Source organism: Peromyscus maniculatus, chromosome 4, assembly GCF_049852395.1.
Source record: "Peromyscus maniculatus bairdii isolate BWxNUB_F1_BW_parent chromosome 4, HU_Pman_BW_mat_3.1, whole genome shotgun sequence".
NCBI classification, from domain to species: Eukaryota; Metazoa; Chordata; class Mammalia; order Rodentia; family Cricetidae; genus Peromyscus; species Peromyscus maniculatus.
This window is the reverse complement of record NC_134855.1, coordinates 157,566,107-157,577,931: the sequence shown is the minus strand read 5'-3', so window position 1 is coordinate 157,577,931 and position 11,825 is coordinate 157,566,107. Positions and strand designations below refer to the sequence as shown.

General features: G+C 49.9%; 1 pseudogene; it reads left to right on the top strand.

Moving 5' to 3' along the window:
• Positions 1 to 3,413: 3,413 nt before the first annotated feature.
• Positions 3,414 to 3,514, top strand: LOC121829285 (U6 spliceosomal RNA; annotated as a pseudogene).
• Positions 3,515 to 11,825: the final 8,311 nt, after the last annotated feature.

Sequence of the window (11,825 nt, the reverse complement as noted above, 5' to 3'; positions counted from 1 at the left end):
CCTCCTAATCCTTCTCAAATATTGCCATTCTGATAACTAAACTGCTGTGGAATGATCCTCTTGTACACTGTAAAGATTTGTCACTCAAATCGGTTTAATAATACATTGATTGACCAGTTGCCAGGCAGGAAGTGTAGGCAGGGTGACCAAACTATGGATGATGGGAAGGAGAAGAGCAGAGTCAGGAGTCACTAACCAGATGTAGAGGGAACGGGAGATGAACATGCCATGCTAATAAAGGTACCCCCATGTGGCAAAGCTTAAATAAAAACATGGGTTATCTTAAAATGTAAGAGCTAATTAGTAATAAGCCTGAGCTATTGGCCAAACATAATTCATACTTAGCCTCTGAGTTGGTTATTTGGGACTGGGTGGTTGGGACATGGAAATGTCCAGTTACACTAAACATTCAAATAAATGGGCCTATGGGGCCATCCTTCTTCAAGCCACCAAAAGGAGAAAGGATGAATCAAGTTCTAAAAAGACATTTGGCCAAATTAATACTTGAAACAAAATAACCCTGACAAAATGTCTCCCCATGGCCCCCTAAAACTCAGGGCTGCCCCTTGAAGGGACACAGAACTACCACCATATGAGATGCTCTACCATTTACCCTACTGAATCCTACTGGAGGTTCCCATCCTGCAAAGCCAAGGACTGGTTCCTCATGGACTATGAACTTGGGTTGTTTTCTGCTCTGCCCCCTTGGGTAACAGAGGCTATTAGCCCAGGCACCACTGCTCAAGTTTACTTCCCAGAAATATGAGCCGGACAACTATGTCCTAATCAAGTTCTGGAGAGAAGGAAGTCAAAACCATCTGGGAAGGACCCAACCAAGTCCCACTCTCTACTGAAAGACCACGTACTACGCAAGGGACTGGACACATACATTCAGATGAAGAAGTCACTTGTAATTAAGGAGATGTCCACTGAATCTGATCAAACTCATTTGAACATGCAGGAAGTACCAGACTAGTCTTTAAACCAAGCCTCAAGAAACAGACAACACCCTCACCAAGCCACCCTACACTTTAGTCCCAGCGTTCTCCACATGCTGCCATGTACACATATGTGTCATGTGTGCCATTATAATGTAGGTTTTGTGTTCCTCATCCTCTCCTGCTGCCTTAATTCCCTGGTGCTATTTTAAACTCAGGATATTCCAAAAGGCAAAACTATTAACTTGATTGTCATGGGCTCACTTTTAAAAGACTTTAATGAGACTTTTGTTTCCTATGCAGGCAACTAATAGAATTTTTAATAATAATGTAACCACAGCCAGACATACTTATGTCTATCCAATTTGATGCATGCTTGGTTATACCCTGTGGGAATATGCAAAGCCAAAGGCAGCTCTTGGGGATGGATAAGCACTTTGCCCCTTCAGAGCTGAGGAAACCAAGATTAAATACAGTGCTTTAAAGAGCTCATAATGATTAAAGTGACATTTGGTGGAACACTCTGTATTAGAGATGGACTTACAACCCACCCTCTGTAAATGCTTTGAAAACCAAAAAGGAGGGCTGGAGAGATGGCTCAGCGGTTAAGAGCACTGAGTGCTCTCTCAGAGGTCCTGAGTTTGATTCCCAGCAACCACATGGTGGCTCACAACCACTTATAATGAGATCTGGTGCCCTCTTCTGGCATGCAGGGACACATGCAGGCAGAACACTGTATATATATATATATATGTGTGTGTGTGTGTGTGTGTGTGTGTGTGTGTGTGTGTATTATGTTTATTGTTGCATTTGTTTAACTCTGTGAAGCTGTGTTACTGTGCCTGTCTAAAACACCTGATGGTCTAAGAAAGAGCTGATGGTAACCCAAATCCAGAAGGACAAACATGGTATATACTCACTTATAAGTGGATACTAGATATAAAGCAAAGAACAATCAGACTGCAACCCACAGAACCAGGGAGGCTATATAGCAGAGGGGATCCTAGGATGACTGTGGCTTATAATAAGTTTTAGTTTCACTCAATTATCAGGAAAGCCTCAATGAAACATTTCACTATTAAGATAAGAATTTATACTGTATCAAGCTGATAATAGAAAAATAAATACATAAATATGAAAATAAATAAATAAATAAATAAGAAAAAAGAGTTGAACATCCAATAGCAAGGCAGGAGTAAGGATAGGTGGGACTAGCAGGCAGAAAGAATTAATAGAAGGAGAAATCTAGGAAAGAAGAAGTAGTCAGAGGAGGAGGAGGACTCCAGGGACCAGCTACACAGCAACCCATGGAGTAAGAAACAAAGAAATACAGGAATAGAAATGCCCAGAGACAAAAGATAGGTTTGGACTTGAACAAGGGGATAATAAGGACATGTGTTGTTGTTTGTTTTTGCTCTTTTGGAGGGCCCCACCACCCAGCTCCCAAATAAATCACTCATAGAGGCTTATTCTTAATTATAAATGGCCTATAAATTATAAACAAAAGCAAAATTTCCATCACTTACACCCAAAAATTCTCCTAAGGACCAATATCCCAAGTTAACCATAATGGAAGCCAAAGACTTAAGACAGACCTTTAGCACTGAGACAGGATGCAGAGACACAAATGCCTGGTTAGAATGGATAAAATAGTCTATACACTTGATAAGAATGGTTATTATGTGTGTGTGGCTGGATGACCCAAGACTCAAATAGTCTCACTCTTGTTGGGGTAGTCCTTCAATCCCAACGGCATGCATTGTATGATGTTCCTCCTCCAAGACTGAGGGGCCTGAAGCGATGTGTCCTGTCACACCTGATCCTGCTGTTTCCCCCATCAAAGTCATGGGGCCCTGGCTACCATAAAGCTCCCACCCGCAGGAGTAATTGCATTTCGTGCCTCTCTAGTTGGGAAGAGCAATTAACTCCAGTGGGCGATGTAATGGGGTGCTGTGAAGGTCGGTCTTTTAAAGAGATGACCAGTCAGCTCTGGTAGTCACACCGTCAGATATCTGGTGACATTATGGAGGACCCTTATTTGAAGTCCTACCAGTGGATCAGAGTGTTTTAGTCCAATTGGTCACCTCTTTCAGTATGGTATTTAGTGTTCCCACCTGCCTTAAGGCCCCTCTTGCAAGAAGAGGGAGCTGTTAAGTCCAGGAGACCCCATATTTATATAGATGGTATGGAAGTGTCCCAGGGAGCCCCGAATCAATTATTTTAATTAATTAACATTGAAACCAAATAGCACCAGTTTCAAGTCAGCCTTGTTCTGGTGGTCAATAGTTAATAAAAATGTAGATTGTAAGCCGGGTGGCGGTGGTACACGCTTTTAATCCCAGCACTCAATAGGAAGAGCCAGGTGGATCTCTGTGAGTTCGAGGCCAGCCTGGTCTACAGAGCAAGATTCAGGACAGGCACCAAAACTACATAAAGAAACCCTCAAAAAACAAAAAAAAAAAAGGAGATTGTAGTGTTTGCTTCGGCATATATATTAAAATTGGAATGATATGGAGAAGATTAGTATGGCCCCTGAGCAAGGATGACACACAATTCGTGAAGAGTTCCAAATTTTTTTCCTCCAAGGTCTCTGCTTCTGTTCCTGCCTCCAGGTTCCTGCCTGAGTTCCTGCCTTGGTTTCCCTGATGATGGACTATAACCAGTAAGCCAAATAAAACTTTCCCCTCCTTCCCAAAAACTGTGGACTATAGAAACTAGGCTATTATAATTTTAAAAAAGATAGCTTAACTATACTGGAGGTGCTTTCAAAGACACAGCTGAACTACTGACCCTATAAAAATGGATTGGGAAAATAGATTGGCAATTAACATGATTTTAGCTGAAAAAGGTGGAGTCTGTGTATGTGAAGAGGACAGTGCTGTGCATTCATTCCAAACAATGTTTCTCCACGTGGGACTGTTATCAGGGATCTCCAAGTCTTGATGTTCTCCCTAATAAAGGAGCCAAAAATTTAGGAATAGACAACCTCTTTACCAACTAATGGAACAATGGTTTGGAAAATGGAACAATGACCTCAGCTTTAACATCCATAATTATAATAGTTGGAGTCCTGATTCCACCAGGTTGTTGTAGACAACCTTGTTTGAGGTCTAGTCCCACGGCTAAGAGAAACAGCTGGTGCCAAAAAGCTGCCGCTCAGCACCCACACAGCCCTTTCTGTTAGATGCCCAGGGGAGAGAGGTCCAGTGCCTCGTAACAGGATTTGAAGAAGCAAATATATAACAAAACAGGGGTGGGGGTTGTGAGAGATTTAATCTTTTTTATCAAACAAGTTTAGTAGTCATATGCCTGTTTCCTCTCAGGTCCTCCTCTTTTGCTACTCTGTTCCTTAACTGTGTGTTTGTTTAGCCAGATGTAATCTGCTTCTTGGAATGTCCATATGTCTGACACCCTGACTCATTGCCACAACTTCCTGGAATGGTTATCTGTTAAAATTTACCCTTCAGGCTGGAGAGATGGCTCAGCAGTTAAAAGCACTGGCTGCTCTTCCGGAGGACCTGGGTTTGGTTCTTAGCACCCACACGGTGGCTACCAATGGTCTATAATTCCAGTTCCATAGGGTTTAAGGACCTCTTCTGGCAGCCATGGACACCAGGCATGCATATGGTTCACAGACATACATACAGGCAAAACACCTATACACAAAAAACAATAATTTAAAAAGCATTTTGCAGCCCATCCTTTCTCTCTCTGTACCCTTTTATTTCCTTTGTTGTTGTTTTTCAAACTGGCCAATCAGGTGTAAATTTTGAGACTGACTCAGCCAGTGAGGAGCAGCCAAGCCCCCCTTGAGTTAGAGACAAAAGGCTGTGTCTGGGGCTGTGCCTGGTTTCCGGCTTTGGGCAGCTCTGCACCCTTCTGTGCAGAAGGAAAGTTCTGCTTTGTCAAACCACCTTTATTTTAGTTATTGATTGACTGTTGGTTTGTCTGCGTAACAACACTGGCTGTCCTGGAACTCACTTTGTAGACCAGGCTGGCCTTGAATTCACAGAGTTCCGCCTGCCTCTGCCTCCTGAGCACTGGATTTAAGGGCGTGCAACACCACACCCAACTTTTAGTTTGGTTTTTGAGACAGGCTTTCTTTGTGTAGCAGCCCTGGCCGTCCTGGAACTTACTTTGTAGACCAGACACTTCCTTGGACTCATAGATCTGCCTTCTTCTACCTCCCAAGTGCTGAGATTAAAGGTGTGTGCCAACATGCTGGGCTCCAAAACATGTTAATTTGAGTGGTGATTTCTTGGTTTGTCTTGTCTCTAACAACAGTATTCTGGGCGTGTAGACCTACATGGTGTCTTGACCCTAGCCTGACACCTGGGAGAGTTCTGTAAAGGTTCCAAGAGAAACGTTTTGTTTCTGTTCTTTTCTTTTCTTTTTTAACCTTTATTTATTTTATGTGTATAGGTGTTTCATCTGTGTGTATGCACAAGCGCATGAAGAGCCGCAGAGGCCAGAAGGCATCGGATCCCCTGCGAACAGAGTTACAGACAGTTGTGAGTCATCATATGGGTGCTGGGAATCGAACCCGGGTCCTCTAGAAGAGCAACTGGTGCTCTTAACTGCTGAGCCATCTCTCCAGTGCCGAGTTTTTGTTATTTTGTTTCTGTGAAAGGTGGCTAGACATCCAAGGGCTAATGATACATAAACACTCCCGACTTGTGAACTTTCCTGTACTTGCCTGTTTCTTCCACGCCCCCTGCACCCATCTCGAATTAGCGAGTTGAGTTAGATTGTGAGCTCAAGCTCCTACCAATGAATGAGACACAGTCACACGACCTGCCTTAGCACTGAAATGAAGTGAGCTCCCTGCCCGTGTGCTTGCCAGCCAGGTGACTTGTGGCACACCCTCACTGCAAAAAGCGCCTCACTTTTTCTTTGTGTGTCATTGTGCCACACTGAGAATATTCTTTTCTAACAGTCCTGAGAAAATACAGAATTAGATCCCATTTTACAAACCAGGATAACAAAGCTGAGTGGGAGGAAGTCGGTCCTACAAGTCAGAAGCTGGTCCCTGAGGGCCCAGGCAAGGCACTGCTCAGCCTAGAGCAGTGTTAACCGGGCGATTCGGAATTCAGGGACCTTGTCTGCCAGTGACTGAGAACCTGGGTGGACTGCAGGGGGAGGCACTCGCCTTCCCAGGGCCCATTCCATCAAAGAGTAACTGTCATCTAGGTGTGTTGGCAGCTGCCAAAACAAGCCTGAGGCCAAGGTCTGCTGGTGGAAAGAGACAATCCAAATTCCTGCCCAGGTGAGTTGCCTGGGCTTGTCTCTCTCAGCCTGGCGCCATAGCTCCTGGAGGCTTTTGCCCCACCAGCTTTACAGATCTCTCTGGAATGTTCTTAGAACCCAAGGAAAAGCTGCCAGAGAGTCAAGGCCCTGCAGGAAGACTCAGACCTTTCCTGTGCTGTGCCCTCCTGAGCGGCCTGCAGCAGAGAAGGCAGGCAGCTCAGCAGGGCTGAAGGCTGTCCTGAGTCCTTGGCAACGGTAGACCAAGCTTTCCGCCTAGCCTCTTGAGTGTCAGTCCCTGAGGGTGGAGCTGTAGGAAAGCAGGACCCTGGATGAGCTCTGCTTCTGGCTAGCCACTGCAGTATGACCTGGCTATGCTGCTGGAGCCAAGACCTGTGCACCGCAGGGGCCGTCGTGCAGGTCCGTGAAGGCATCCATCTGAACACCCACCTTGCCACCACCCAGTGTCTCCATCACCTTATGTTCCTCCTTGGTCTGCTGTTTCTTGTAGGCACTTTGCCTACTCCCTTTGTGAAAACCTCATGGCCGCAAAGCCCCTGGGCAGTGTTCTTCACTGTATAATGAAGCCTGGATACCCCCTGCCCTGCCCTGCCCCAGGCCCAGCCAAGAAGAAACTGGGTTGTGCTTGAGTTGAGCCTCTAGTCCACTCCTTCTTCACCCTCTGTCAGGCCTGGGCTCTGGGCGGCCCCCGCTGGGCCTGGGCGGTTCAAGAGAGCCAGGTGGCAGCTCAAGAGAGCCACAGAGGTTTCCCACGGGACAAGCGGCAATATGGGAGACATTTGTGGTTCGCACAACTAGGGACAAGTACAAGGGCTCTTTTGTAGAGGCCATGGTGGCTGCTCATAGCCACAGGGCACAGGCCACTCACTAGGGACCTCTGACCAACCCAAACAGTCAACAATGCCTACTGGACAGGTTTTGTTTTCATCTAGGGATGCTGGGGATGAAACTCAGGGCACCCTGCATTTGGGGGTCAAATTTATTATTGGGTTGAAACCATAGCCTGGTAGTGGGTGGTTGGAGGGTTTTAAGGGAGATAGTTCCAAAAAGGAGCTCCATGGCTGGCGCGGTGAGGAAGGCCTCTTGGAGAAGTGGACTCTGCTTGCACGTGCGCAGACCTGAGCTAGTCTTGTCCCTCCCACCGTAAGACAGGCCGAGAATGCTGGTGCCACTATGCACAGAGACAGAGCTCAGCAGGCTCCCAGCGGTGCCAGGCCTGGGGGAATTCCAGAAAGAGGCCCACTGCATTCCTCCACCTGGGTGGGCAGGGGCGGCGGCTCTTGCATTCCTGGTAGAGACAGGGGCCCACAGCCTGTGCCAGCATCAGGAGGGACCCAGATAACCTCTGCTCAGACTCAACTCAGTGGAGTTGGGCTGGGCCTTGCTGAGGACAGCAGGGGTCCCTGCCACACCTAGAGGACTGGGAAGAGGCCAGGCTACTAGGTCAGGGCTTTTCCAGCCTGGTGGGCAGGGTGGAGCGGAAGTGTGGGTGGGTGGGGGAAGGGAGGGAATGACAGTGTCACTGGTATCTGGGGTCAAATGGCCACCTGCAGCAGTCATAGGTGGCTTCTCTGATGCAGTCTGTTCTATGAAACAGGTTCTAGATCAGCTTACTCCAGGTGACAGGGTCCCATATACAGGTCTGCGGAGGCCAGGAAATGGCCCCTGGCTCCACACACAGAGGTGGCTCCGGGACTGGGCCAGAGGGCCCAAGGCAGATGGTGACAAAGGGGGAAGACAGTTCATCACTGAGTCCAAAGGTTCCAGGGGCCATGTCTAACCTGGCAGCATAGTGAGGCTGGGCAGAGCTAGGATGAAGGCATCGCTAACAACTAGGAGTCTGGGTCCTCCTTCAGGAGACGGTCCGTGGCTCCCCTTCCACCTCTGCAGGACTGTTCCGGGGCTCTGAGAGAAAGCCCTCAGAGGACAGGAGATCCCCTCAGCTTGGCTGCTGGGACAGCATACAGAAGACCCCTGGAAAGAACAATCTTGCACTTACAATGAGACCTCCCCCAGCTCCCCTCCACCCCAGCACACAGGAGCCTCTAAGTCTCCATGTGTTTACATTCCCTGGAAATGTATTTCCACTCAAGAGTCACAGGACAAATATTTTGCTGATGTTGAAACTTGGGGCAAACAGAGACCTGGAGCAGATCCTCCATCTTAGTTCTTCCCCTTCCACATAGGTAGAGGGATCGCTACTTTCCAGGTGTGACCTCCCCACAGGCCAACCAATCATTGCAACCTGGCCAGGAATGGCCTGCAGGCCTTACAGGGCTTAGCTGTGGTAACAACTCCCACATCAAGGAACTTGAGCTGAGAACCACAAGTCCCTTCCAAACTTTCTGCCCACAGTGGACTTTCCTAGACCTCTGCTATCAGGCTGGGGTGACAGTCAATGACAGTATCTGGGGATCACCTTGTAGACTGAAGCACTCTCGACCCCAAGAAGACATGTGCTAGGCCTCTGTGTATGGGATGGGAGCTGGACTCTGGAAAGACTGAAGACAGGACAAGGAGGGCCCATAGCTCTGAGTCCCTGGAGATCTCATGGTGTCTCTCCCCAGGCTGAGCCAGCTTGAGGGTTGGGTGTCCTGGGTTCACTGCAAACCTAAACGTGGGTGCAGGCCTTCTAGTGCAGGCGACAGGGCCCAGCTGCTGTCAGAAGTCTGTGTGGCCGTTGTCGCCAGGACCCCTCCTCCACTGACAGCCTGATAAGCCCCAGGCACCCGCCCTACCTCCATGGCCCCCAGTCGGCTCCAAGACCAGATCCAGTCACTGATTGATCTTGTACAACTGGGCTTCCCTTTGACACCCAGGAGGGCCATGGCCACGGCATGTTCTGAGCTGTCCACATCTAACCCTGGGCAGCCTCTTTAAAGAGCTGGCCTTCCAGGTCTGCACAGCAGGTAGGTGGAAGTGCAAGTCTTTCCTTCATCCTGCAGGAGCTGCCTTCCTGAGCTAGTCATGGCTGACAGACAGCCATTGGGCCGTCTCCACCTCTCAGCCGTGGGGACTGATGCTGCTGTAGACATGGGTACACAGCATTCTGTGGCTCACAGGTTCTCTGAGGGTTTCTAGGAGTCTCCACTGAGCCAAGTGTGATTGTATTTCATTGCAGAGTTGCCGCCAGACTGCGGACATCACTGCACCTCAGCTGTGGGGGCAGCCCCCCCTCATCATTTCTCATCACTCTCGGGCTTCTGCTCAGAGTGAAGACCACCCCTGCTGGCCTCAGGTGGCCACAAACAAAGGTGATGTCTGAGCACCAAGTCCTTAATCAGCTGGGCCTGTCTCTCTGCTCAGAGCCTCCAGCACTTGGAACAGGAAGGGGCTGGCCTCCAGGTCAGTGTGAGAGTGATGGTGGACTGGACCTCGCGTCATGTGGCCACTTTGATCCAGCAGTGACTCAGCACTGGGCTTAGGCTCACAGAACCATCCCACCTCATGGGCTCTTGTGTGCAGAGCTGAGTGAGTCAGAGTCATGCACTCTTTGCTGTTACTGGTGTGTGTGTGTGTGTGTGTGTGTGTGTGTGTGTGTGTGTGTGTGTGTGCGTGTGTGTGTGTGGCGGGGGGGGGGGGGGGGCGGGCTGTTTCAAGACAGGGTTTCTCTGTGTAGCCTTGGCTGGCCTGTAACTCACTGTGTAGACCAGGCTGGCCTCAGACTCAGAGATCTGCCTGTCTCTGCCTCCAGAGTGCTGGGACTAAAGGTCTGTACCACCACTGCCCAGCTACTGTTTTGATTTTTAATGTAGATACATAAAGTGTTTATTATCAAGAAAGGCCTCCACATTCTTCTTGGATATACCCGTGACTCAGTCACTGTGGCCAGTGGTCTCAGTGTGCTAGCCTTGCACAAAAAGTATCCCGAAGTGCTGCGGCCCTCAATAGACCCTCATCTTCCTCAGACACTCCACATCTTCATGGAGCTTGTCATCCAGGCAGTGGTCAGAGTTCGGCTGTGTTTTCCAGCCTCTGTGTTCAGGACCTCACACTAATATGGAGTTTGTATGTTGGTGGTCACACACGCCTCCTCAGCCCTGGTGTGTTCTCCAGCCCTCCAGTGTCAAGGTCATGCGAGCACATCTTCACTGCCACTTTTCTTTTCTGTTTTTGAGACAGGGTTTCTCTGTGTAGCCCTGGCTGTCCTAGAGCTCACTTTGTAGACCAGGCTGGCCTTGAACTCACAGAGATCCGCCTGCCTCTGCCTCCCAAGTGCCCCACCACCTGACACACTGTCACCTCTAATGGCAGCCACACCACAGGCTGTCAGCTGCTGCCCATTGATATTGGTGTGAGTTCTCACAAACCATGCTGTCACTTCCCAGGGACCGTAGGAGGCAGGCAGCAGATCCCCGGGATGGCACACTGTCCTCCCTGACCTGGGGCAGCACAGCACTTCTGTGGTGGGGTGAGACTGGAAACCACCTTGCTGTGTGAAGATCCGGTTTCCTATGATCCTTGTGAATGAGAAACAGGCCCAGCGCCATCTGCCAGGCAGGATCCTGGTGCCCTGGAGTGACTAGCCTCTGAAGTGGCCTCAGGCCACCTGCAGTATCACAGATAAGATGCTGAGGATGAGAACACGGTGGGGCGGGGGGTGAGGGGTGCACTCTGGGTGCCCTGGGGTGGGCTCTGAAGCGGGGATCACTTCAGGGCACAGCTAGGGGAAAGATACAGTGTTTCTGAGGACAGTGAGGTGGGGTCCCAGAAGGCAGGGGAAGAGACCTGGGCCAGGGAAGGGCACTTATCGGCCTGAGAAGCTTCTGGAAGCCCAGCTCTATGGCAGCTGCAGAACTAGAGCCTGTCAGCTTGGTGGTCCAGAGTCTGATCCACTGTTTAGCCCAGACCTGCCAGGGCCACACCAGACCCTGCTGCTGAGTTTGGTAAGTCTGGGGCGGCACTGGCCAGTGGGTAGAAAGAGAGAGTCGGAGAGATACATGGAGACAAAGAGGCAGAAGCTGTCATAGAGACACACAGAGAGAAACAGAAATAGATAAAGATGGAGGTGAGGCAGAGACAGAGAGAAGTGAGGAGGGTTAGGGTTAAGAGAGATGGAGTGGATCAGGTGGGCAGAGGGGCTGAGCTCAGCAGAGTCGGGGCTTCTGGGCCGGGCAAAGGAGAATTGTGTGGTGAGTGTGAGTGGGGCAGGCTGACCTCGAGTTCTGCCTTTGCTCCTGCAGACAACCTGGCACACTGGGGTTTAAGGACCCCACACACTCATCTTGCGGAAGCTGGTGAGAATCCTCTCAGGTGGCTCCCTGCTGGGCTGTGGCCAGGAGGCCCAGGCCCGTGGGAAGCAGTCTGACAGTCCAGGAAGCCTTGTCCCAGCAGCACTCTGGCTCTGCCCGAGGGCCTTCCCTCAGGAGAACATTCCTCCTGAGCTTAAGGCCTCCTGGCCATATAAGGCTGCCTGTGGGCACCTCTCACAGGCCCTCACCCCCACCCCCGCCCCCGCCTACCCCATGGGAGCCAGTTTGACCAGCCAGGATAGGGAGGGGCCTGTTGCAGCATTGGTACTAGGGAAGTACAGGGCAGCCTTGGGGCTACGCACAGCATCCCTGTGTGCCACCAGTCTCCCATGGTGCCCAGAGCTCCCTCTCCATCTCTCCCTACAGGTTT